At 42.1% G+C, this 27,809-nt stretch overlaps 1 long non-coding RNA gene across 1 annotated transcript; it reads left to right on the forward strand.

Moving 5' to 3' along the window:
* Nucleotides 1–27,809, forward strand: LOC148357499 (uncharacterized). The gene is made up of 4 exons (XR_015851474.1): nt 1–115; nt 4,667–4,779; nt 24,625–24,705; nt 27,567–27,809. It is a non-coding gene; the product is annotated as an uncharacterized LOC148357499 (long non-coding RNA).

The raw sequence follows: 27,809 nt of genomic DNA on the forward strand, positions 1-27,809 counted from the left end.
GCAGAGTGGCCATTGTTACTTCTTTTCAACCGTCGTGAAAAACTGGTATGACGCACTTTCCGAATGCAGCGACAAAGGAGCGAACCTGCCCAGCATTTGGAGTGAAGATGAGCAGGTCACATATTTCATTTTTTTGTATTTTACTAAGCGTGGGCGATATGGGAAATCTTGGTATCTGATTTCAAGTAAAAATAGAGTAGTAATGATTGATACCAATGGGGTACTTTTTTGCTTGGAACATCATGATCATTTGATAAGTGTTGGGAATAACTTCATTAAGAATAAAGCAGTAACGTTACGGCGTTATTCTTTTCAGTAACGGGGTAATCTAACAACACCCTTACCGATGGTGAAAAGCGGTGCATTATTTACATTTTTGTCTGTGTTTAGGTACGTTTTGTGTATGTTTATATTTGTTTTGTGTTCATTTACAGTGAAAAAATAAGTATTTGAACACCCTGCTATTTTGCCATTTCTCTCAATTAGAAATCATGGAGGGGTCTGAAATGCTCATCATAGGTATATGGCCACTGTGAGAGAGATAAATCCAGAAATCACAATTCATGATTTTTTTTAACGATTTATTTGTGTGATACAGCAGCAAATAAGTATTTGAACACCTGAATTTTTTTTTTTTTAAAGTTAATATTTGGTACGGTACCCTTTATTTTCTATTACAGAGGTCAAACGTTTCCTGTAGTTTTTCACCAGGTTTGTACACGCTGCAGGAGGGATCTTGGCCCAATCCTCAACACAGATCTTCTCTAGATCAGTCAGGTTTTTGGGCTGTCGCTGAGAAACACGGAGATTGAGCTCCCTCCAAAGATGTTCTATTGGGTTCAGGTCTGGAGACTGGCTAGGCTTTGCAAGAACCTTGATATGCTTCTTACGAAGCCACTCCTTGGTTTTCCTGGCTGTGTGGTTCGGGTAGTTGTCGGGTTGGAAGACCCAGCCACGACCGATCTTCAATGCTCGGACTGAGGGAAGGAGGTTGTTCCCCAAATTCTCACAATACACAGCCCCAGTTATCCTCTCTTTAATGCGGTGCACTCTTCCTGTCCCATGTGCAGAAAAACACCCCCAAAGCATGATGCTACCACCCCCACACTTCAAAGTAGAGATGGTGTTCTTTGGATTGTACAAACATGCTTAGTGGAATTCTGACCCAAAAGTTCTATTTTGGTCTCATCTTACCACAAAACTTTCTCCAATGACTCCTCTGTATCATACAAATGGGCCTTGACATGTGCAGGTGTAAGCAGGTGAACCTTTCGTGCCATGCATGATTTCAAATCATGATGTCTTAGTGTATTACCTACAGTAACCTTGGAAATGGTGGTCACAGCTCATTTCAGGTCATTGGCCCACTCCTGTAGTGTTGTTCCGGGCTGATTCCTCACCTTTCTTAGAATCAGTGAGACCCCAGGAGGTGATATCTTGCATGGGGCTCCACTCCGATTGAGATTGACCGTCATGTTTAGCTTTTTCCAGATTTTAATAATTTCTCCAACAGTGGACCTTTTTCACCAAGCTGCTTGGCAATTGCTCCATTGCCTTTTGTAGCCTTGTGGAGGTGTACAATTTTGTCTCTGGTGTCTTTGGACAGCTCTTTGGTCTTCGCCATGTTACAAGTTAAAGTCTTACTGATTGTAAGGGGTAGACAGGTGTCTTTATGCAGCTTACGACCTCAAACAGGTGCATCTGATTCAGGATGAGACATGGAATGCAGGTGGACTTCTAACGGGCGGACTAACAGGTCTTTCAGGTTCATAATTCTAGATGATACACAGGTGTTCAAATACTTATTTGCAGCTATATCACACAAATAAATTGTTAAAAAATCATGCATTGTGATTTCTGGATTTTTCTTTTTAGTCTCTCTCACAGTGGACATGCCCCTATGATAAAAATTTCATACCCATCCATGATTTCTAAGTGGGAAAAATATCAGAATAGCAGGGTGTTCAAATACTTCTTTTCTTCACTTTGCATACATTTTGTGTCCTTTTTACACACGTTTTGTGAGTATTTACGTAAGTTAAATGTGTTTAAGTACATTTTGTGCGCTTTTAGATCTGTTTGTGCGTGTTCACGTAGGTCGAATGTGTCTACGTACGTTTTTGTGCTTGTTTACGCACGTTTTTGTGCGTGTTTATATATGTTTTTGTGTGTGTTTACATACTTTTTTTGCATATTTACATACGTTTTTTTGTGTATTTACAGATGTTTTTTTTTGCATATTTTCATCCGTTTTTTTGCGTATTTACATACCTTTTGTGTGTACTTACGTTTGATGTGTACAACGCTAAAGAACCCTTTATATAAAAGTTCACTATATAATCTGTGTTCAGTGTTCAGATACTTTTTGAGTGGGAGGGATGGGTGGAGCTATGCAAAAAGTGCAAGCACTCCCTCCCATCTCTCGCCCTACTTCCGTCTGCGCCAAAGGTAAGCACATCAGGCTCCCTGTTCTCAGGAAGTTGTGACGTTTTTACAAAATAATTTGTGTAGCATTTTCATATTTCTACTTATGACAGGAGATATATTAAGGAGAGCAAAATCTTTTGGGATATAAGTTTTTTTTAATATATACATTGACATAGGAGCAAAGGAATTTGAATGTTATTTTAATGTTAAGTGGTTTAAGTTAAGTTCTAAGTTGTATAATTTAACAAGATATTTTTATTTACAACAAAATAATAAATACTGTATAAGTAATTTAAGGTTTAAATTTAATATTCTTGTCTGTTTTTATTCATATTTATGTTCCAAAAACATTCAGTTTAAGTGTGTTCAACAAATGTTTATCCGAGATCGGCGTGCAGACAAAAACTCGAACCGCGAGACCAAAACAACAATGGCGGATCTGCCTGATGAAAAGTTTGGAGTGCGGTAAATCTTTGTTTGAAAAAAAGTACCGTATTTTCCGCACTATAGGGCGCACCGGGTTATAGGGCGCACCCCCAAAAAATAGTTTTTGGTCCTATATCTTCCATAGATAAGGTGCACCGGATTATAAGGCGCTACAATGGGAACGTCGACAAAACAGTCAGATGATTCAGTCAAACTGATTACCCCATTAACATTCCCAAAGCTTGCAAAGAAGCAAATACGTGTCGTAGACACGTGCGGACGCGGTGTCCGTACGATGTCACTTAAATGCGTCATTTCAAATATCATTCAGAAGGTTGAAGTCTTGGGATTCAAGAAATGCCAAACATTTCTATGTTTCTATTTTCTTTTTCGCTCACAACTGTGCATATGACAATAAACACTTGGAATTGAGTTTAATTCACTCAACTCATCACAGCAACATCAAGATCTTTCTAAAACAAGATACCGGGAAAATATAAAGCCGCATAACTCACCTAAGTTCTCACGTTCAATAATGATACGCAATCATGGTCTTCTTACAACCATGAGTGAAGTAAATCCAGGAGAGTAGAATATTTACAAATACAGACTAATGAAACATGTTTCTTTATGGCGTACTGTAGCAAGCTTGCTACGCCATTGCTAAACTCGGCCAATTGCAGGGTTTGTTTTGGCCATCTAGCCAATCCGAGGCTCCGAATAACTTCAGCCAATAGTGATCGATTCAAATGATGATTGACACATTGGTTAGCCAATGAAACGCTGGTATATAAATCCCAGCATACACCGCGGACTTGCTACGCCATTGCTAAACTCGGCCGATTGCAGGGTTTGTTTTGGCCATCTAGCCAATCCGAGGCTCCGAATAACTTCAGCCAATAGTGATCGATTCAAATGATGATTGACACATTGGTTAGCCAATGAAACGCCGGTATATAAATCCCAGCATACACCGCGGACTACTCCACGTTCGGGGTAAAATCGAGTCGGCGTTGAGTAAGTTGCGAGACCTTGCGAATTTAATATAAGGCGCACTGTGTTATAAGGCGCATGGTCAGCGTTTGAAAAAAATTAAGACTTTTAGGTGCGCCTTATAGTGCGGAAAATACGGTAATCAGGTTATAATGACAATTATGTGTCAAAAAAGTTGCGTCCCGGGGACGCACGTTGATTTGACACTATGCGTCCCCAGGGAAAATGATGCGACTGGGACGCAGGGACGCGGGCAAACGAGAACACTGCACTTATACTCCTAAATTACGGCAGAAATGCTACAAAAATCTGACAACAGTAATACTACAAAACCAAATATCAATTTTGGTGCTTAAACAGGGATCTAATTTATTAATTTTGCCTTAACTGTAAGCATTTTAAAACCAATTTTATGTAACTCATCGATTTAAAAACAATTACACATATACATATACGTCTAAAATTCGGCATTATTATTTATTCCGGAATGAAAAAAATGGATAGGTCTTCATGATCAGTCCCTTGGCCAGAATCTATAACCGAATGCGAGCAACGATTAGTTGCCCACCCCTGATTTAGACAGTAGCAAATGGTGGTGGGTGAGAGAGAGCTAGAAAGAGAGACTTACTTAAAGAAGTGGTTCTTTAAAAAATTGGCGCTGAGCAAAGTATCGAACTCGGGACAATTGTACAGATCCGATCCAAGTACTTGCTTAGTATCGATAATATTTATATTTGGATCGATCTCCCAACACAGAATTGTTTTGCTCTAGCACATATAATTCTTGTCTTGTGACTTAGTTTCCTTCATGGTTTTGCAGCTCTACCTTGAAAAACAAACTACACAAGCCACTCACTGGATCGGTTTATGGCGCGACGACCCAGAAAGCTCGTGGAGGTGGTCAGACGGACGGCCTTATGTTTCCCTTCAGGCGTAAGTGTCCTTCCACAATAAAAAAAAAACGTTTAAAAAGTTTTGAGCCTTAAAACAGTAAAACACTGAACAAAAAAAGAAAGAAAAACTGAATTGCTATATTATTATCACGGGATGTTTGGCAGACCCAAATGCAGGACAAAAAGAGACGTAAAAGTTGCTCAAACCCCGATAGAACCATTTATTTAAGAAAAAAAAGCTTCACTAATCATAAGGGAGAATGGGACCGGGACTGCTGAGGAGTGAAGACTTGAGAGGGACATTTGAAAAGGAGGTCTAGGGGTGGCAAGAATCTTGAAAGGGAGACTTGCGCATAACTTTAAGACAAGGTTTCTCAAACTCAATTGAGTTGGCGGCCACTGAACCTAGGGTCCAGGTGAGGTTATATCAAATGGGGTTATCCCAAAAAAGGATAAAAATAGTGAAGTCAAGTCAAGTCATGTTTATTTGTATAGCCCTTAATCACAAAGAATCTCAAAGGGCTGCACAGACCACAGATTATTGCTAACCACGGTCTATTATGACACCATCCCCTGATCTAAAACCTACATGAGGGCAAATAATACACAGATATTGTCAACATAAAATATAGGTTTTTCATATGCTATAGAATAGAAGTGTGTTTTAAGCTTAGATTTAAAGACCTCCACTGAGGTTCCGCATTGAATCTCAGAGGGCACAGCATTCCACAGCACTGTTGCCCAAATGGACAACGCTCTCGAACCTGCGGGTTTCTTCTTGGCTCTTGGGATCACTAGTAGACCAGTATTTTCAGAGCGAAGGCTCCGGACCGGGACATAGGGGGAAAACAAATCTGAAAAATATGAGGGAGCAAGTCCATGTATGATTTTGTATAAAACCAACAGAACCTTAAAATCACATCTTAAGCTAACTAGGGAGCCAATTCAGGTGAGCTAAAATAGGGGTGATGTGATCAAACTTTCTTGTCTTATTTAAAAGTCTCGCTGCAGCATTTTGTACCAGCTACAGGCTCTTGATTTTGGACTTCGGGAGACCGGAGAGTAGTGCACTACAGTAATCGAGACGAGAGGTAACAAACGCATGAATTATAATCCCCGCATCCGACTGAGACAACATAGGATTTTAACGAATTTTAGCAATGTTGCGAAGATGGAAAAAAGCTGTTCTAGTAATATTCTTAACATGTGTTTGAAAGGACAGAATGGGGTCAAATATGACACCTACATTTTTGACTGAGTCACTCTGGGTGATATTACATTTGTCTATGTTCAGAGCAGTTTTTGAGAACAAGTCACGGCGTTTAGATGGACCAATAACTAACATTTCGGTCTTTTCGGAGTTAAAGCGCAAGAAGTTGAGTGACATCCATTCTTTTATCTCAGTGAGGCAGGCCTCCAAATTTCCACAGTTTAGTGTGGCAGATACCTCCATCGGAAGATATAGTTGAGTGTCATCTGCGTAAAAGAAATAAGAAAAAAAGAAGCAAAAAAGGCAAACTGGAATAAGAAAGAAATAGGGCAAATACACCCCAAAAAAATAAAGATGGAGGAAGAGAAAAAAGAAAGGGAAGAAAAGAAAGGAAAAAGAGAAAAAGACAAAAAAGGGGTGGGCAATTTTCTATCTTTTTCGTTTTCATTTTTTTGTCTTGTCACTTCTGCCATTTTTTTTAAAGTAATAAAGGTGCATTTTGGTCACTTTAAGTATCTGTATTTCTTCTTCTTCTGTCGTGCTTTTAGCACTCGTTTACTGCAGCACGACAAAATTTAGTGATAAATTAGGGCGGGAGCCTCAAACGATCATCCTGGGGGGCGCAATTGGCCCCTTCTTTTAGAAGACGGTTGGAGTGGTAGGTCTTGGGACGAGGAAGGAAAACTTTAGAGCAGGGGTCAAGAACCTTTTTGACCCAAAGAGCCATTAAAGCAAAAAAAAAAATTTCAAAAATAAATTGAGAAAGCCACACCATATATTTTAAGACAAAATTTAACAAACTGCCAAACACACTCTGTAGACAGAAGCTTATTGTTCAGCACATTTTATTTCACTGTGTGTCATTTGATGATTTAATCAAATGTATGAAATGATAATAATGCCAAATCCTGTGTCCCAAATCAGTGTAAATATGCCATTTAAAAAGTATCTTCCACCTTCAGTTAAGAGTGTTGAGGCTAATTTTTGCCATTAAATTTGACCTTAACGGATTCAAAACAATGTGCATGCAAAGTTCTTTTGTAAAAATATCACAAATTACTGCAAACGATAAGCATATCGTCATATTCACTTTCGGTGTAGACTGCACTGAGCGAGAAAGAGAGAAGGAAGTGCCTTCCGCCCACCTGTACTGCTCACCCAATGAAAGTCGTTTGCCAGCGTTTTTATTTATCAGTTCAAATGGTTTCTTATCGAACTTCTGCATTGAGTTGTTTCGGCTTTATATGTACCAAAATCGCGATGAAATCACTTGACTTTGGAATGCCACAGGGGGATGTGCAATAGTTACATTTTATTTCGGAGCCACATGTAGTCATGAAAAGAGCCATATATGGCTCCTGGGCAGTGTTCCCTCTAAGCTCCGCGCGTGCGCAATTGCGCACTGCTCGCACATTCTCAGCGCACAAGAAAACCTAGCCAGCGCACAAAAATGAGGGCTCAAAATTACTAATTAAGAGGCGACTTAAGTAAAAGTTACAGTGCATGAAGGTAAAAATACACGGGTTCCCCTGACGTTGTGTCCTAAATTAGGTATTTTGAAGTCGAGTCGAAGTAGAACTAAGTTGAGTAAAGTTAGTAGAGATTGTCAAGGACCGGCTTCTTCGGCTCGGCTCACTAAAAGGAACCGGCTCTTTCGGGTCCTAAACGGCTCTTCAGGTTGTTTTTGCTTCTTTAATCCCAACATGACCAAATATTATGTAAAATTATGCACAAAATGACTTAAAGGAAGGGGGAATAGAACAAAAAAGAAAAAAATTCCAAAATGAAAAAGTAGTGAAAAGCTGAGGAAAAAAAGAAACAAAAGGAAGTGAAAAAAAGAAGGAAAAATGTAGAAAAAAAGCCAGAAAAAAAAGAAAAGAAAGAAATTTAGGGAAAAAGTAAATCGAGAACAAAAAGAAAAAAGTAACAGCTCGGCAAAAATAAACTTAATGAGATTTTTTTAAAGGAATTTTTAAAAAAGAAGAAAAAAAACCACAGAAAAAAGAAGAAGAAAAAGTTTGTTTTGCATTCAAATAATTTCCAATTAAATCAAGTGAATCTTGTTGCCAACATTGTACTTCCACTAAAAATGTGATTAAGTACAGTTCTGTATCTTACAACCGACTAAATAGGCCCCCAAAAATGTTAATATTATGCGACAAAATATATCAGGAAATAAAAAGAAATGGATATCTTTTGAAAGAATTGTAAGAACAAACAACTTTTGTAGGCCGTACAACCTTTGCAATAGTACATGAGTCAATTCGTTCAAAAGAGAAAAATAATTTTGCATTGCCGGAAACTCAGCGAATGTAACTTGATGTCAAGTTTTGGACATGTTTGATAATTAATTATCTTGCCACACTTGGGATTATGGTTGCTCACTGTTGTTTCAAGCGTTGCTCACCGACTTTGTGTGAATCCTCAGACCAGTGGAAAATTAGAGGGAACATTGCTCCCGAGCCATAGGTTCCCTACCCCTGCTTTAGGGGTATATTTGGGTGGTGAGGATTTTTAAAAGGAGACTTGGGAATACCTGTAGGAAAAAGGTTGGAGTGGCAGGTTTTGGGACAGAGAGGGAAAACTTGAGAGGGGATCTGAATGTAGCGAGAACCTTCGAAAGGAGACTTGGGAATACCTCTAAGAAGAAGGTTGGAATGAAGTGGATGATCTACTAATGCGGACCTCATGACAAAAGTCTCAGGAGAAGCTTGCTGTTTTGGCGAGTGAATGTCTTGAGCAAGAATCAAAACGCACCCACGACATCAGGTGAGATCCTGGATTATTCATGATAGGTGGCTAATTGTCTGATTGAGAGCATCTGGGCAGAGGAATTGCGAGGTCGACTGGAAAATAGGTTAATGCGGTCATCTCTTGGAGAAGAAGAAGGACTCCAGGCAACCTTAACATATTCGTTCATTCTGCTTACTCAACATTATTGTACCTATATTGATGATAATGAAGGTTTTGTTTCTGCTTTACTTGAGTCAGGTCAAGTCAAGTCACATTTATTTATATAGCCCTTAATCACAAAAATGTCTCAAAGGACTGCACAGGATTACAATTACACAATTGCACAATTACCTGATCTTAAACCAGCATGCGGGCAAGGAACGACTCAAAAACCTCAGCGTGAGGAAAAAAGAGAAACCTTGAGAAAGGACCTCACATGTGTTAATCCCCCTTCCAGGATTGACCAGGGTGAATCACAATTAGCAATTCTGTACACAGAATAGTAAACACTAGGTAAGATTTTGAAAATGTCCGGAAAGAGCATGACAGCAACGACGCCCCCAGCCTGTAAATTATTCCAGAAAGTCTATGACAGCCACGACGCAGCTTCCCATTCCTGCCAGCTGGTAAATGTAGGGGTTGACATGCTTCAGGTCAGACGCTGGTCCGCTGAATCATCTCAAATCGTCCTTTTCCTTTGTATCACCACCAGGCAGGCAGTCGGAAAAAGACAGGACAATACAGAATATGAGGTGGGCAACAATCATAAGCTTTGGAACAACAAGTCAAACAGCAACAAGGTATTCTGCAAGAGCAACAACACCTCTTACTACAGAACCAACAGCAAGTAACGAGCCTGTCTGAGCAGCTGTCAAAATTACTGACGTCACCATTTCCGCATTCCGTCAACCCGTCTCCGAGTCCACAAACACTCCCGGCGAGTCTTCCATTGCCTACCTCGAATGTCTCTGAAGCAGCAGAACCTCATGTGGGCGCACCCGAAAAATTTTGCGGCGACCCTGCCCAAGTTCGTGCCTTCCTCGTAAACTGTGGACTCATTTTTGATCTCCAACCCCGAAATTTTCGATCCGAGGGAACCAAGGTAGCGTTCGTCATTAATAACTACATGACTGGGAGAGCTCGGCTTTGGGGAACCGCTGAGTTTGAACGAGGATCGGTGGCATGTTCCTCGTTTGCACTATTCTCCCAGGAGATCCTGAAAGTATTCGATACTGGGTCTGCCTCGTCTGACGCATCCCGCTCCCTGCTTAACATTCGCCAAGAAAAACGTTCGGTCGGCGATTACTCCATTGACTTCAGAACACTCGCTAGCCAGAGTAATTGGAATGAGGAAGCGTTAGTGGACGCTTATCTCCACAGTTTGGCCGATTACTTGAAGGACGAATTGGTGTCCGATACGCCGCCTTCTAACCCTCGACAGCGTGAATAGACTGTCGGGTCCAAGCATGGCGACAGGAGAGGGGAAGAACAATACAACTCCCGACGAATTTGCCCAAAGAGCCAAGTGGGTTCCAAACGCCCCGATCCCTGATGACAGTTACTCACAGAGCCATGGAGATTAATAGGGCAGCCCTATCGGCCGAAGAGCGCCGGCGGCGGTTTTCTGAGGGACTTTGTCTTTATTGCGGCGGCAAGGGGCATCGAATCTCAACGTGTCCGTTAAAAGGGGGGGGCTCGTTGGACAACGGAGGCGTCCGATTGAGTTCTGCCCTTATCCCGTCCTCCGAAACCTCTCGACCTTCCCTCGAGGTGCATCTCTTGATTGCTGGTTCCCCACAGAGACTTTCCGCGCTAGTGAATTCCCGGGCCGAAGCAAACATTTTGGACCTCTCCCTTGCCCACAAACTCAAGGTCCCATTGAATTCCCTCGCTACTCCTATCACCGCCCGAGCACTAGATGGCCGTCTTCTGGGCACAGTTACCCATGTTACCAAACCGATGGAGATGAGACTTTCTGGCAATCATAGAGAGCAAATTCGGTTCCACCTGCTCCCATCCCCCGGCCAGCCACTCGTTTTGGGCCATCCATGGCTGGTACGGCAAAACCCTCACTTTGATTGGCGTTCGGGGACCGTCATGGAATGGGGCGTCGAGTGCCATCAAACCTGTCTACGTTCTGCATATCACCCCGACCGACCCGTGGCTTCCAAGTCTCCTCCTGACGTGTCCAAGGTCCCTGCCTGCTATCACCACCTACGGGAAGTCTTCAGCAAAGCCAAGGCCACTTCCCTTCCTCCACATCGCCCCTATGACTGTGCTATCGACCTTCTGCCTGGCTCTACTCCCCCGCGGGGTCGTCTCTATTCCCTTTCTGCACCCGAAAGACAGTCCATGGAGGAATACATCTCGGAGGCCTTGGCAGCTGGAATAATTCGGCCGTCCTCTTCCCCGGCTGGAGCTGGTTTTTTCTTTGTTGGCAAGAAAGATGGTTCCTTACGACCGTGCATTGACTACAGGGGCCTTAATGATATAACAGTTAAGAATCGCTACCCTTTACCACTGCTCGCCTCCGCCTTTGAACTGCTGCAAGGGGCCACAATGTTCACTAAACTGGACCTCAGAAACGTCTATCATCTGGTCCGTATCAGGGAGAGAGATGAATGGAAAACGGCTTTTAACACTCCCACGGGGCACTATTTAGTCATGCCTTTTGGTCTAACGAACGCCCCCGCCGTCTTCCAGTCCCTTATCAACGACGTGCTGCGTGATGTACTCAACAAGTTTGTGTTTGTCTATCTGGATGACATTCTGATTTTCTCTAAATCCCTGGAGGAACACACGCAGCATGTCCAACTTGTCCTTCGACGACTCCTAGAGAACTCCCTCTTCGTTAAGGCTGAGAAGTGTGAGTTCCACGCCCAAACCGTGTCAATCCTGGGGTATATCATCGCGGAGGGGAGATTGGAGATGGATCCTGCGAAAGTGTCGGCAGTCACCTGGCCTGTCCCCACGGATCGCAAGAAGCTCCAGCAGTTCTTGGGTTTCGCCAACTTTTACCGACGATTTATTCGGAACTATAGCACGGTAGCGGGTCCCCTGACGGCTCCCACTAGCCCCAAGGAAACTTTCAGATGGTCTCCTGCGGCCGACAAAGCATTCTCTGCCCTCAATGCTCTATTTTCGACGGCGCCCATCATCCAAGTACCTGACCCGGGGCGTCAGCTAGTTGTTGAAGTGGATGCCTCGGACGTTGGTGTTGGGGCTGTTCTCTCCCAAAGGTCAGCCGAGGATCAAAAGATGCACCCCTGCGCATTCTTTTCACGTCGCTTATCCCCCGCCGAACGCAATTATGACGTGTGGGATCGTGAGCTGCTAGCAATAAAATTGGCCCTTGAGGAATGGCGCCAATGGCTGGAAGGGGTGCCAGTTCCGTTCCTAGTTTGGACCGGCCACAAGAATCTTGAATACATCCGTTCTGCTAAATGTTTGAACCCGAGACAATCCAGCTGGTCACTCTTCTTCACCCGTTTCAACTTCACCCTTTCCTACCGCCCCGGGTCCTGCAATGTCAAGTCAAGTCAAGTCAAATTTATTTATATAGCCCTTAATCACAAAAATGTCTCAAAGGACTGCACAGGATTACAGTTACAAAATTACACAATTACCTGATCTTAAACCAGCAATGCGGGCAAGGAAAACTCAAAAACCTCAGTGTGAGGAGAAAAGAGAAACCTTGAGAAAGGACCTCACATGTGGTAATCCCCCTTCCAGGATTGACCAGGGTGAATTACAATTAGCATTACTGTACACATAATAGTAAACATAAGGTAAGATGTTGAAAATGTCCGGAAAGTGCATGACATCAACGACGCCCCCAGCCTGCAAACCAGTCCAGAAAGTCTATGACGGCCACGACGCTGCCTCCCGTCTCTGCCAGCCGGTAAATGCAGGGGTTGACATGCTGCAGGTCAGACGCCGGTCCGCTGACCCATCCCAAATCATCCTTCTCCTTTGTATCAGCCAGGCAGGCGTCGGAAAAAGACAGGACAAAACAGAATATGAGGTGGGCATCAATCATATGCTTTGGAATAGAAGTGTGTCTTAAGCCTCGATTTAAAAACTTCCGTTGAGGTTGCAGATCTTATCTCCAGAGGCAGGGCGTTCCATAACACCGGGGCCCGGATGGAGAACGCTCTCGAGCCCGCAGACTTCTTGGCTCTCGGAGTCACAAGTAGACCGGCATTTTCCGAGCGCAGACTCCGTGCAGGAACATAGAGGGAAATCAAATCGGAGAGATAAGAGGGTGCAAGCCCATTCAAACATTTATATGTTAATAAGAGAACTTTAAAGTCACATCTTAAGTGGACTGGGAGCCAGTGCAAGTTGGCCAATACAGGAGTAATATGCTCAAACTTTTTGGTCTTAGTCAAAAGTCTAGCTGCCGCATTCTGAACCAGCTGCAAACTTTTAATGCTAGACATCGGGAGACCAGAAAGCAATACATTACAGTAATCAAGCCGAGAAGTAATAAACGCATGAATTAAAATCTCTGCATCTGATTGAGACAGCATCGAACGAATCTTCGCAATATTACGGAGGTGGTAGAAAGCTATTCTAGTAATATTTTTCACGTGTAACTGAAACGACAGATTAGGATCAAATATAACACCTAGATTTTTGACCGAGTCACTATGGGGGATATTACATTTGTCTAGGTTCAGGGTAGTGTTTGAAAACAACTGACGACAGTGAGCTGGACCAATAATCAACATTTCAGTTTTACTGGTTACTGGCCATTCTCACCTGGGACATCGAGGACCGCGTCAGGGAGGCCCTCCAAGACCAAGCAGGCCCCAGTACTTGTCCAGAGGGGCGGCTATTCGTCCCGGAAGCCCTACGGTCCTTCAATGGGGGCACGACTCTCGCCTCTCCTGTCACCCGGGTGCTACCCGCACCAGCAACTTTCTGGCCCGACGTTTCTGGTGGCCCTCATTGGCTAGGGACGTCCAGGAGTATGTCGGGGCTTGCCAAACCTGTGCCCGGCAGAAGACTTCGAATCGGCCCCCTGCCGGATTGCTTCAACCTTTACCAGTCCCCAGCCGTCCTTGCTCCCACATCTCCTTGGACTTCGTTACTGGGCTGCCTGCCTCAGAAGGGATGACAACCATTTTGACGATTGTGGACCGGTTCAGCAAAATGGTCCACTTCCTGGCCTTGCCCAAACTTCCATCCGCCAAGGAGACGGCGCAGGTGGTCCAGCTGCATGTCTTCCGCCTACATGGAATCCGAAAAGACATTGTTTCAGACCGAGGTCCTCAGTTTGCCTCGGGATTTTGGAAAGAGTTCTGCCGTCTCCTGGAGGCCTCGGTCAGTCTCTCGTCCGGGTTCCATCCGCAATCTAATGGACAGTCTGAACGCCTCAATCAGGAACTGGAGACGGCTCTCCGCTGCCTGGTTTCCCGTGAGCCTCTTTCCTGGGCGCAACAGCTGGTATGGGTGGAATACGCCCACAACTCCCTTGTCTGCTCCTCCACTGGCATGTCTCCCTTCCAGTGCGTCTATGGCTACCAGCCACCCTTGTTCCCCAACCAAGAGGAAGATGTTTCCTGTCCGTCGGCACTTGCAAATGCCCGTCGCTGTCGTCGCACTTGGGCTCAGGCACGGGCTGCTCTTCTTCGGGCCGTCCAAAGTTATTCAAAGGGGGCTAACCGAAGAAGAATTCCGGCCCCAACGTACCAGGTGGGCCAGCAAGTATGGTTGTCCACCAAGGACCTTCCACTCCGGGTGGAGTCCAAGAAGTTGGCCCCCCGATTCCTGGGACCGTTTCCGGTGGACAAAATTATTAGTCCATCGGCAGTCTGCCTGCGCCTGCCCAGCACCATGAGGGTTCACCTGACGTTTCATGTTTCCCGCATTAAGCCTGCCCGCAAGAGTCCTCTGGTACGTGAAGTCCCTCCCCCCCAGACCCTCGCTTCCTGGATGGTGACCCTATCCACACCGTGCGACGTCTGCTCCGCTCTCGTCGTAGAGGACGCGGTCTCCAATATCTTGTGGACTGGGAGGGATACAGCCCGAAGGAACGAGCCTGAATCCCCACCTGGCAGATCCTGGATCGCTCGCTCATCTCAGAGTTCCACCGCCAGTTTCCAGATCAACCTGCCCCTCGCCGTGGTCGGCCTAGGGGTGTCCGGCCAACGACTACATCTCCGCCGAGTCCATCATCGACTACGCCGCCTGAAGTCGACGATGGAGCATCGGTCCGTTCAGAGGAGTTCTAACTGGCCAGCCTGTCGGATTATGTTCCAGCATGTCGGATTATACTTTTGCCTGTTGGATTGTTAATTTGCCTGTCGGATTATGCACTTTCCTGTCGGATTATTATTTTTTTTCTTTGGGGACTTCTGGAGCCGTCCCCTGAGGGAGGGGTTCTGTCACAATCACCCGGATCGGGAAAACTTTTTGGTCTTAGTCAAAAGTCTATCTGCCGCATTCTGAACCAACTGCAAACTTTTAATGCTAGACATCGGGAGATCAGAAAGCAATACATTACAGTAATCAAGCCGAGATGTAATAAACGCATGAATTAAAACCTCTGCATCTGATTGGGACAGCATCGAACAAATCTTCGCAATATTACGGAGATGGTAGAAAGCTATTCTAGTAATATTTTTCACGTGTGACTGAAACGACAGATTAGGATCAAATATAACACCTAGATTTTTGACCGAGTCACTATGGGTGATATTACATTTGTCTAGGTTCAGGGTAGTGTTTGAAAACAACTGACGACAGTGAGCTGGACCAATAATCCACATGTAGCATCCAGCCGCTTAGCATCCAATTTTTTCTGGGTTAAGGCGTAAAAAATTATGTGACATCCATCTTTGAATCTCAGTAAGGCAAGCCTCCAGATTTCTATAACTTGAATGTCCAGTTGTTTCCAGTGGCACACAGAATTGAGTGTCATTTGCATAGCAATGGAAACTAATATTATACTTGCGGATAATGTCACCAAGCGGGATCATACAAATACTAAAAATAAGGGGGCCAAGTACAGAGCCTTGAGGAACACCACAGGGACATTAGATTGTTTAGAGGTCAGATTGCCATAGTTAACACATTGCATCCTGTCTGACAGGTAGGACCTAAACCACGAGAGTACAGTTCCTGAGATACCAATGCATTCCAGACAAACCAGTAATATGTTGTGGTCGACAGTATCAAAAGCAGCGCTGAGATCCAGCAGCAGTAACATTGATGAGGCACCGGAATCTATTGCTAAAAGCAGATCATTGGTTACTTTAGCCAGGGCTGTCTCAGTAGGGGAATTTGACCTAAATGCTGACTGGACAGTTTCAAAGAGGTTATTTTCTGACATGAAGTCATTTAGCTGTTGTGCAACGACCTTTTCAAGTAAAAATGGCAGATTTGACACTGGCCTATAATTACCTAGGCTTTCTGGGTCAAGGTTAGGTCGCTTAAGCGTGGGTTTAATGACGGCAGACTTGAAGGCTACAGGAACAATACCCGAGGATAGCGATATATTAATAATATTTAAAACTGATGGTCCTAAGATCCCAAACAGATCCTTTACCAGTGAAGCTGGAAACGGATCGAGCAGGCAAGTAGTTTGTTTGGCCCTACTGACGATCTGTGTTAGATTATCAAGGGACAAATGATTGAAACTGGAGAATGTTTCTGAACAGCCACCGACACGGTCCTCACCTAACACCTCCACATCTTTGAGATAGGAGGAGGTTACAGAGCGTTCTTTTAAAATTTTATTCCTGATTAGTTGAATCTTTTTATTGAAAAATTCCATAATGTCGTTAGCAGAATAAATACAACTATTTGGGTTAAGTTGTTGTCTGGTAAGTTTCGCCACTGTGTCAAACAAAAATTTCAAATTATTGTTATGTTTAACAATAATCTTAGAGAAAAATTATGCTTTAGCTGAGGCAAGAGCTACTATTTCAGCAAGCTGTCACACCAGGCCAGTCGGAAGACCTCCAGCTTAGTAGTGTGCCATTTTCGTTCAAGTTTTCTGCAACCTTGTTTGAGTAACCTGGTTTCTTCAGTGAACCAAGGTGTATTCTTCTTAGGTCGAATTTATGAATTAGGGGCGCCACAGAATCAAGAACATTAACCAAAGCAGTATTGAAGTTGTTTGTAAGTGAGTCAACAGACCCAGTGTGCGAAGGGAAGGCTGCAGTTACCGTAGGTAATACTTCTTTTGAGGCTAATACCGTTGTAGGGCGGATATTGCGACTGCTAAAGCCTACATTTTCCTTATCACAGTAAACATTAAACAGCACCTCACACTTAACAAGATAGTGATCAGAGATGGCATTAGGATACGGTAACACTGTAACATTTGAGGCTACTACGCCACGGGTCAAAACGAGATTTTGATTGTTCCCATCTTAATGAGTGGGCACATCAACTATTTGATTGAAACCAAATGTATCAATCAGTGACTTAAAAGCAATTGCAAGTGAATTTGATAGGGAGTTTATGTGAACATTAAAATCACCAATAATTACAACATTGTCCGCATAAGTTACTAAGTCTGTTAACAGTTCCGAAAATTCATCCAAAAAATTTGAGTATGGTTCAGGTGGGCGATACACAACAACTAAATAAATTGGTGTTGACATTAAGGACCTCATAACAAGTGCTTCAAACGTTTTAAAACCAGTAGGGGTATTAGGAGTCAATTTCAATTTACCTTCCGATATAAGAGCAACACCTCCACCTTTTTTGCATGGTCGTGCCAAGTGCGAACTCACAAAGTAAGGGGGAGAAGCCTCATTCAACACTACAAACTCATTTGGTTTTAACAGGTCTCACAAAGGCCAATAAGGTTAAGATTGTCTTCATTAATAAGGTCATTGACAAGTAAAGCTTTGGAGGCTAGTGATCTAATATTCAGAGGCCAAGCTTCAGCACTGTGGACATAGCTAAAACCTTTCGCGAGTTTTGAACCTTAATGGCAACCTTAGTGATAACCTCCACAGGATTATACTGCCGGTCCCGGGTCTTGCATGACGGCAGATGCGGCCAGAATTCCATACCACAGGAATATTGTTGACAGGTGGAGTAGCAGGATGACTATTGGTAGAAAATAATGTTATTTATTCTCCCTCCTCACCTAACAAGGGAGAATCAGAGGTAAGAAGCACAGAAGAAGATGCTATAGAAGAGTGCAGATCAGGGTGTATGGTGCAGTCAATAGAACGCTCTAAACTACAAAAACTATGTGAATTGCATGAATTTAGCATAGCGCTAGTTAGCTCTAGCGTTACAGACTCCACACCCGTGGTTACAGGTTCACTAATCACCCGTGACCTGGCCTGCACTAGTGTACCCTGTCATGGAAGGCCGAAACAGTCATCTATATTTTTAGAAAGAGTGAGAGCACCTTCCCAGTTAGGGTGAAGGCTGTCTCTCCTCAGCAGGTCAGGTTGGCCCCAGAAAGTAGGCCAGTTATCCACAAACCTAAATCCCTGCTGACTCCATAAACTTCCCAGCCACCGGTTTAGCGAGACTAGTCTGCTAACCCTCTCATCATTGCATCTCGCAGGCAGGGGGCCAGAGACAATTACTCGATGCCGACTCATCTTGCTGGCGAGATTACAGGTCCTAGCAATATTTTTCTTTGTAATCACAGATTGCCTCATTTAGTATCATTAGAGCCGACGTGAATGACTATATCGGTGTAGCTAGCCCTGTCCTGGTGTCTAGATTTGCATGTCAGCTCCCTCAAATTAGCCTCAATGTCGGGTGCTCTGGCCCCAGAAATACACGTAACCGTGGCTGGGGTGCTAAGCTTTATGTTACGGGTGATGGAGTCACCTATAACTAGGGTGCGGGAGCCAGTAGACCGGGATGGAGTGGGATTAGCTAGGGGGCTGAACTTGTTATGTGTCTGAATTGGCTCACTGCGATTAGCATGCCGTTTAGGGCTAGTGCTAACCGGACTAGCAGGTTCGCTACAACCCACGCTAGCAGTCGTGTCCGTGGCACCTAACATTTTCCTTTTAAACTGCTCTAGCTCACGGACACGTCCCTCTAGAAGGGTTACTTGCCTACGGAAGCGGGAGCAACCTTTACAACAACCCATACTCACTTGTGAGCAGTCGGATGCCAAAAGAGCGTCTTAGCATCCGTGGGAGGGGATGCCCTTTGACAGCAATCGGCAGCAGCGCGACTGTAAAACAATTGTGCGCGGCACTTACCTTGCGCCAATCGTCCGAGATACATACCTGAAACTTTTCAACTGTTCGAGATTAAAAAGTCTCAGTCCAAAATTCTGCTATAGTACGAATCTGAATCAATCTCGTAGTCGCGACGACGTGAGCATCACAAAAAACTCCTGCCACTCGATCTTGAAAAAAAAATTCAACGGACCCTCTCAGAATACAACACCAATCCATTCTGAGGTGAGGCTGACGAAGTACTGGATAGTCGGGGATAGAAAATCTATGCTAATTAGATAATGAATTCTGTACTCCGTTAAAAGTAGTAAATTCTAACAACGACTTATGTTTGTATGTGCATTCAGTTAAATAACATTAGAAATGAACACACATGTCAAAGAAAAATGACATTTTTATTTACCTCTGGTGTGATGTGACTTGAGCTAGTCGGGTGGAGGAGCGGCTGGATGCTACATGCCAACGAGTAATGCTAAAGACTTCATGTTAACAAGTTATGCTAATAGCTATGTTATAACTAGTCATGCTAACGGGTGAATGCTAACGACGAGATGCTAACTAGTCATGCTATTGGCTACATGCAATTGACGTTATGCTAATGAGTAGATGCTAATGACTAAATGCTAATGACTAAATGCAAAGTACTACATGCTAATGACTACATGTTTCATGCTATTTCAAAATAAATAGGCCCATTTTTTCATTCTTTTGAAATTCTGTTTTATAACGGCGTCATTACCGTGTTACTACACAGTGTAATAACACGGTTTCTATAGTGCTTGTCTTAGGACCAAAAGGTAGCAGGTTTGATTGCCATGTCCTCCGAGTTAAATGTCCTTGGGAAATGCAGTTAATCCCTAATGCCTCCGATAAGCAGGGAGGCACTGTATGGCTGACTCCCTTTCCGTTCGTGTGAATTGGTAAGTGGTGAAATGCATTGTAAAGCGCTATGGTAGGTCTTCAGTGACTTGAAAAGCACTATATAAATGCAGTCCATTTACCATTACTATAGCTAACAACTGCTACTCAATGCTAATGAGTAGATGTTAACCAGTACATGCTAACGACTACATGCTACTGACTACATGCTAGAGCCCAGCCCAAACTTTCACAATTGCCGCGGGAATTCTCTAGTGTGTAGTTGATGTCGTAGAGTGGGTAGAATGCCATAAGGAGGGGTTTGACATTTTTAAAAAGTATCTCTGGAAGTTTTAATAATTCTGTATGTCCTAAAAATAAAATCTTCATTTTCATTCTTCTGATTTATTTTTCTGCTTTCATTTCATTTTCAAAAATATACTACATAGATACTACGAAAAACTGCTACAGTAGTAATACTAGAGTAAAAAAATACCGTAAATTCCGGACTATAGAGCGCACCGCATCCACCAAGTATTGGGTGATTTTACACTTTTGTACTTATACAAGTCGCACCCATGCATAAGTAGCGGGCGCCCGCATTAAATCTTGTATCACAGTCACAGGTTTTACCCAGGCCAAAGTGGGGGGGGGGGATTTTTAAGGGTTATTGTTATATCTTCTATTCTCATTATCCATTATCGGTCAGTTCACAATAAAGTGTGGGGGTTTAGGGTTTTTAAGGGTTATTGTTCTATCTTCGTTATTCATTATCCATGGGGTTTTTAAGGGTTATTGTTCTATCTTCGCTATTCTTTATCCATTATCCGTTATAGGTCAGTTCATAATACGCTACAAAGTCTAGGAGCCGGGACACTTACTCTCAGCCAAAAGGCCAAGCTAAGGTCCTAGCCATACCAGGCCGATGCGTGGAGTGGACAGAGCAAGCTCCTATTCCATCTCTGGATTTCAAAAATCAAAGATCATGGCTACTACACAGAGCAATTTTGGCCAATAAGCTGAAAAGCGATCCATCCAGACATATCATTATCCTTTTTTTTAGTTTGAACAAATTTATTGACACTAATAACAGCAAACAAACAATGTGAGGTTTTAACAATCCTTCTCGACAATCTTAACAGCAATCAAACATATTCACATTTTCGTCCAGTTCCTCAATAAATTCAGTACTACAGATGACATCACTATTAGCAAATGATACCCGTAATTCATGTATGATGCAGACTTCTAAAGTCGGGGTCTCGATGAAAGTGATCCAAGGAAACAAAATGTATATTTCCAAAGTTAAGGGTGGGAAAAATATATACCCACTATTGTTCGCTGCGACAACAGATAGATCTACTGGTAACTCAGCTTTACCACATTTCCCATCAGGCCGCGTTTTCTCCGCCCCTTATTTTTTTATTTGTCCGTAGAACACATAACAGAATAGATCTCTAAAATAAATACATTACAAAAATATACAGTTGCAAATATATATTATACATGGTTACACATATTTAGGAAGAAAGACGGTACACCGAGAGAGTTTTCAAAGCTTTAATAATAATAATATAACTTTCATCCCAAACCGTGCCTTTGAAAGGTACCAACACGCTAGTAGGATCACGCTCTCAAAGTATTAAACATACCTGGGGAAAAAAAAAAGATACTCCTTAATTGTGAATGATTTTCGAGAAGGTTTGTTCAAACCTCACTTTGTGTTTGCTGTTAAAAACGTAATATTGGAATATAATATTGTGAATGTGCTTAATTGCTGTTGAGATTGTCATGATTGTTTTCTGTTTTTAGTGTCAATAAATTTGTTCAAACCAAAAAAATTCATGGTAAATCGTCTTGAACTCTTTTCTAACAATTCCGCCGTTGAAGGCATCTTCCTCAGTATCGGAACGTACCATATTTTCCACACTGAAGGGCGCACCGGGTTATAGGGCGCACCCCCAAAAAATAGTTTTGGTCCTATATCTTCCATAGATAAGGCGCACCGGATTATAAGGTGCTACAATGGGAACGTCGACCCCCTTAACATTCCCAAAGCTTGCAAAGAAGCAAATACGTGTCGTAGACTCGTGTGGATGCGGTGTCCGTATGATGTCACTCAAATGCATCATTTCAAATATCATTCGGAAGGTTAAAATCTTGGGATTCAAAAAATGCCAACCATTTCTTAGTTTCTATTTTCTTTTTCGCTCGCTACTTTACTGTGCATATGACAATAAACACTTGGAATTGAGTTGAATTCACTCAACTCATCACAGCAACATCAAGATCGTTCTAAAACAAGATACCGGGAAAATATAAAGCCGCATAGCTCACCTAAGTTCTCAAGTTCAAAAATGATACGCAATCATGGTCTTCTTACAAGCGTGAGTGTAGTAAATCCAGGAGGGTAAAATATTTACAAATACAGACTTATGAAACATGTTTCTTTATGGCGTAGTTTAGCAAGCGTGCTATTCAGTCATCTTTTTCGGCCAATTGCAGGGTTTGTTTCGGCCCTCTAGCCTATCCGAGGCTCCGAATAACTTCAGCCAATAGCGATCGATTTAACGGATGTTTGACACATCTTTTTCGGCCAATTGCAGGGTTTGTTTTGGCCCTCTAGCCAATCCGAGGCTCCGAATAACTTCAGCCAATAGCGATCGATTTAACGGATGATTGACACATCTTTTTCGGCCAATTGCAGGGTTTGTTTTGGCCCTCTAGCCTATCCGAGGCTCCGAATAACTTTAGCCAATAGCGATCGATTCAAATGATGATTGACGCATTGGTTAGCCAATAAAACGCCGGTATATAAATCCCAGCATAGACCGCGGACTACTCCACGTTTGGGGGAAAATCGAGTCGGCGGCTGTTGCGTAAGTTGCGAGACTTTGTGATTTAATATTGAGCCATATATAAGGCGCACTGTATTATAAAGCGCATGGTCAGCTTTTGAAAAAAATTAAGACTTTTAGGTGCGCCTTATAGTGCGGAAAATACGGTACCTTGAAATTAATGAAAATACACACTATAACTTAGAGGTTACTGTCTTTCTTGGCGCTCATATTCAACTGGTCTTAATCTTACCTTTTGAATTCCTGCGCCGCTCGTGGCCGTTAGAAAAATTCCATAAATTAGCCGCTTCACTGAATAAGCCGCAGGGCTGAACATTTGGGAAAAAGTAGCGGCTTATAGTCCGGAGTTTACGGTACTAAAGAAATATTACTAAAGAAATATTACGACAGAAATACTACAAAAATGTAACGATAGTTATATTACAAAATGACTAAAAAAATACAAAAGCTACAAGACTCCAAAAAAACAGCCTGGAGAAGGATAGGTGCTGCCAAGCTGTACTTGCCCAAGACACACCACTGGAAATGCTGCCCCGACGACCCAGGTGGTCAAGGGATTTGCGAACAGTGAACTAAAGTTATACTACAAAAATATAACAATGAACAATTGACAAAAATACCACTGGAGTAATACTATGTACAAAAAAAATGCAAAAAACGGGAATATTACGACAGAAGTAGTAAAAAAATAACAAATAATGGAATATTATGACAGAAATATTACAAAAATACTACAGATATGCTAAAAAATATTTACTATGCGAATAGTGCAAAAATACTCCAATGGAGAAACTTGAAACATACTTCTACAGAAATTCTACAAAAATACCACCACGGTATTAACATAATACAAAAATGCTGCTACAGAAACAGTACAACATAATTACTACAGGAATACTACTACCCGAACATTAAGACAGAAACTTTACAAAGATACAACTACAGTAAGACTACAAAAATACCACAGATATACTACAAAAGTTCTAGTAGGAAAATACTACAAAAATGACAATAAAGCTAGAGAAATACAAACAAATACTACTATGAAAATACTACAAAAGACATTTTATGGAAACAATTCGAAAATACTTTTACAGAAATACTACAAAAATAATACTGTGGAAATCTAGCAAGAAATGCCACAAAAATCATTCCGTCTCCTTTTATCTCGAGTGACAATGGACTGCGCCAAAACAGTCCCCATGTCAGTTTGATATGAGACACTTCTACAGAAATACTACAAAAATACTACTAGGGAAATTCTACAGGAATACTCCAAAAATAATACGATGGAAATGCTACAAAAACACCATTATAATACAAAATACTACGACAGCTATATTACAACAGAAGCACTGAAAAAGCAGATACAGTAATCCAACAAAAAAATACTTGTCAGATCCAGAACAGATGGTAAACCCAAATGCGTAATGTTTCATAACAACTTAATTGCAGAAGCTGAGAAGTCAAGTACGGGAAAGCAAGCGCCAGAAATCCGGCGATCGCTGGGCAGGAGGAGCAGGGATCTCACGGGATCGGAGCGTGGTCGGAAGGCAGAAACGAGTTGAGTAGCCGGGGCGGGAGAGCAGAGCATGGTCGGTGGGAAAAACGGGTCGAGTAGCCGGGGCGGGAGATCGGAGCGTGGTCGAAGGAAGGAAAAATTCAGCCAGAGATGATTGGGAAGCCGGGGGCAGACGAGTACGATACATGTAAGGACGAGACAGACGGAAGCCAGAGTCTAATGGTGTTTGCACTGAAAAACTACTGCAGAAATACCACAAAATAACAAAAAAAAATTACAGAAAAACTACAAATATCTAAATGCAGATATACGACAAAAGTACAAATTTTGTGTTTAAAAAAAGGAGTTCATTTACTATTTTGCTTTAATTGTGATTGTTTCAAAATCAATTTGGTGAAACTAATCTGATTTAAGTAAATATAACATTTAGAATTCTGCATGAAGATTTAATCCTAAATGAAACCACCTGTGATGCAATGCGTAATTGTGTGACTTTAACACTTTGTTGTTGTTGTTGTTTTCAAAGCCCTTGGTTCCCGGAAGAAGAGAATGGCTAGCGAACTTGAAACTAACAAAATTGTGGCTGATGAGGCGAACTAGTCAACAGGTTAGTTTGCAACTAATGATTTACTGAAATAAGGTATGTATTTTAAAGAGCAAATTGCCTTTTAGCAGGAAATATAAACCTATGCCTGCGATTGGCTGGCAACCAGTTCAGGGTGTCCCCTGCCCACTCCCGATGATTGCTGGGATGGGCTCCAGCACCCCCGCAACCCTACTGAGGATAAGCGGTGCAGCTAATGAGATGAGATGAGATAAACCTATGCTATTTAGTTAATTTGTTCCGGACCCCCCAGATAAAAACAAAACAGGGCATTTAAATAAATAACATTGTAAATTAATATACCGGGAAAAAAATGAAATTTGATTTACCTTTGTGTGACATGACTTGAGCCGGTCCAGTTGAGTAGCAAGTGAATGCAGAGGGGGGCGGTGGGGAAAGAAGCTGGCGACAGCAGATTAAAAAATGAAAAATGTTTTAAAACTTCGACTTGTGACAATCGTCATGCCTTTAAAACAGGCACGTCCAAAGCCAGGCCCGGGGGCCAGTTAAGGCCTGTGATCACATTTTCACTGGCTTGTAGCCTCTGGCATAAAGTTAATATTTGGCTAGCCAGTAATGTAGACCACAGACAAAACATACCGACGACAAAAAGCTAACTGGAAATGAACGCTGTGGAAAGGTGAAGCAACTGGTAGCTGTTTTAACGGCACAGCAGCGTTTTTTGACAAGATCCTGCGACTCAAGAGAAAAAGGCGGACTACGGGGTCGCAACGTTGATCGGCAAGCCCTGCAAACCTTTCACAGAGGGTGAATTCCTCCTAGACTGTTCAAAGAATGCCAGGCTAAATAGTCAGCCCTCACACATTTTCAGCTTACCAAATCTGTCCCGCTTTCTTAAAAGTTTGGACACCCCTGCCTAAGAATATTTCCTTGCATTGAACACCTTATTTTTAATGATACTTTCGATCAGCGATTCGTTACGGCTATGCAACTTTGCGTGGGTATTTCGGATTTTTGTTTTGTTTCTTTAGTTATCATCCTCTTGTTTTCCTTTAGCATAAATTCTGTACAAAAAATACAGTATTGTATCACGAACTAGAAAAGTCTTAACAAAATTCTGAACTGAATGACAATAAAAGTGTTGTGGTAGGTAGTTCAGCAGATTTTTATATGACATGAACCAATAGCAGAGAGGCATCTTAGAGGTGAAAGTGGTCTTATGTACAAACACTGCAAAGTTTGAACTTTGTAACTTTTTGGAAACACAAAATAATTTGTTGTGGACATCATATCGTGGAGAAAATGCCATAACGAGGGCCTGAACAAAGATCTTATTCCACATTCGAAAGCGGGGTTGCCGTATCATGTTGGTCTACTGTATTGGATTGGTCATTTCTTTAACCCAACTGTTTTACAGTGTAATTTTCGCAGCATAGAATCTGAGGATTGACATTTTGTGAGCTACTTTGTTTCAAGCTATTTCTTAGCTGTTGCATAGTAGTGGAAATTGTAAATTAATTGTACATTAGGGGTCTCAAACTCAATTGAGATGGGGGCTGCTGAAACTAGGATATGGGCTAGGTTTGCGGAAATGTTTTTTTTCTGCGGATACAAAAACAGAGCTAATGAAAATATTGCGCTGTTCTTAAAGGGACATTGTTTTACATGTGTCCACTAAATGTTGCTGTAATATGTAGTGCAAACAAAAATCAACCCAAAGAAGACAATAACTACGGAGACTGAAAGTGAACAAAAAAGCACCCTTTTTCGTCCAATTTTCAGTCAGCCTTTCTCAAGAAACACAAAAAAAGAAATCAAATCTAGTCAAGTCAAGTCATGCTTATTTGTATAGCCCATAATCACAGGGAGTCTCAAAGGGCTGTACAGACTATTGCAAACCACAGACTATTATTAAACCATCCTCTGATCTGGAACCTACATGAGGGCAAGGAAAAACTCAAAAACTCAACATAAGGAAAATGAAGAAACTTTAAGAAGGGACCGCACATGTGGTAATCCCCCTTCCAGGATGACCAAGCTGCAATGGATGTTGCAATAACAAATAATACACAGATATTCTCAACATTAAATATAGGTCATCCATATGCTATATAATAGAAGTGTGTTTTCAGCCTAGACTTAAACAGTTCACAGCTAAACAGCTAAAAAGGAAAATAAAGAAAAGATTGAAAGGGATTATATAAAGAAAAAAATGTTTTTCCAATTAGGCACTGAACATGTAGTGTTCCTTCCCACATTCATGCAGACACAGTGCTGTTTAAAATAATGTCAGTGCAATGTGACTAACCATAATATCCCTGGTTTATATTATATTTTTCAGTGATACATGCCAGACTAGTTACCAGTAGGTGCAGTAGATTCTCAGAAAACAAACAATACCCAGCATTTATAATAGGCACGCTCCGAAGGCTGTGCAATTAGGCAAATAGTTCAAAAAGTGTGTGTTCCAAAAAAATAGCATTGTGGAAACCAATCACTGAGTTCATCAATATTGGGGGCTGATTTAACGATGATGAAGCCAGCACAGGTCGAACATGCATTTGAGGAAAATGGGTCGTTCAAGACAGGGCTTCAAAGACCTGCATTCTTTGATTAAAAAGTTGATTGGAAAGAGAAGAACTTATAAAGGGTGCAAAAAATTGTTGGCTGTTCAGCTAAAATGATCTCCAATGCCTTAAAATTTGTAGAAAAAAACAGAAACTCAAAATTTATATGTATATATATATATATATATATATATATATATATATATATATATATATATATATATATATATATATATAAATGAGTGTGAGACACCTGCGGTACATGAAAGAAAACAAAACATTAGCATGTGTTCTAATAAATTATTTTCTTTAACACAATTTGCATACCTACAAAAGGTCCTGCTCCTGTTCCCTGCCCGGAGTGTCAAAATGGCTGCACCTACAAGCAATCTAGGATGTCACCTTCTCACGACTGCCCTTTGTCTGCCCGTCTCTTGAATCAGATCAAATCAAATGTCTTTCTGTGAGCACTCTATATTATTTTTATCTGTATAACTTTGTTCTTGTCAATAACAGGGAAATTATCATTGTGTTTCTGAAAGAAAATGTTTTTCTGGGGAAAGAAAAGTGCAAGGTATT

The sequence above is a fragment of the Urocampus carinirostris genome, chromosome 10, assembly GCF_059441175.1.
Source record: "Urocampus carinirostris isolate Australia breed hairy pipefish chromosome 10, RoL_Ucar_1.0, whole genome shotgun sequence".
Lineage (NCBI taxonomy): Eukaryota > Metazoa > Chordata > Actinopteri > Syngnathiformes > Syngnathidae > Urocampus > Urocampus carinirostris.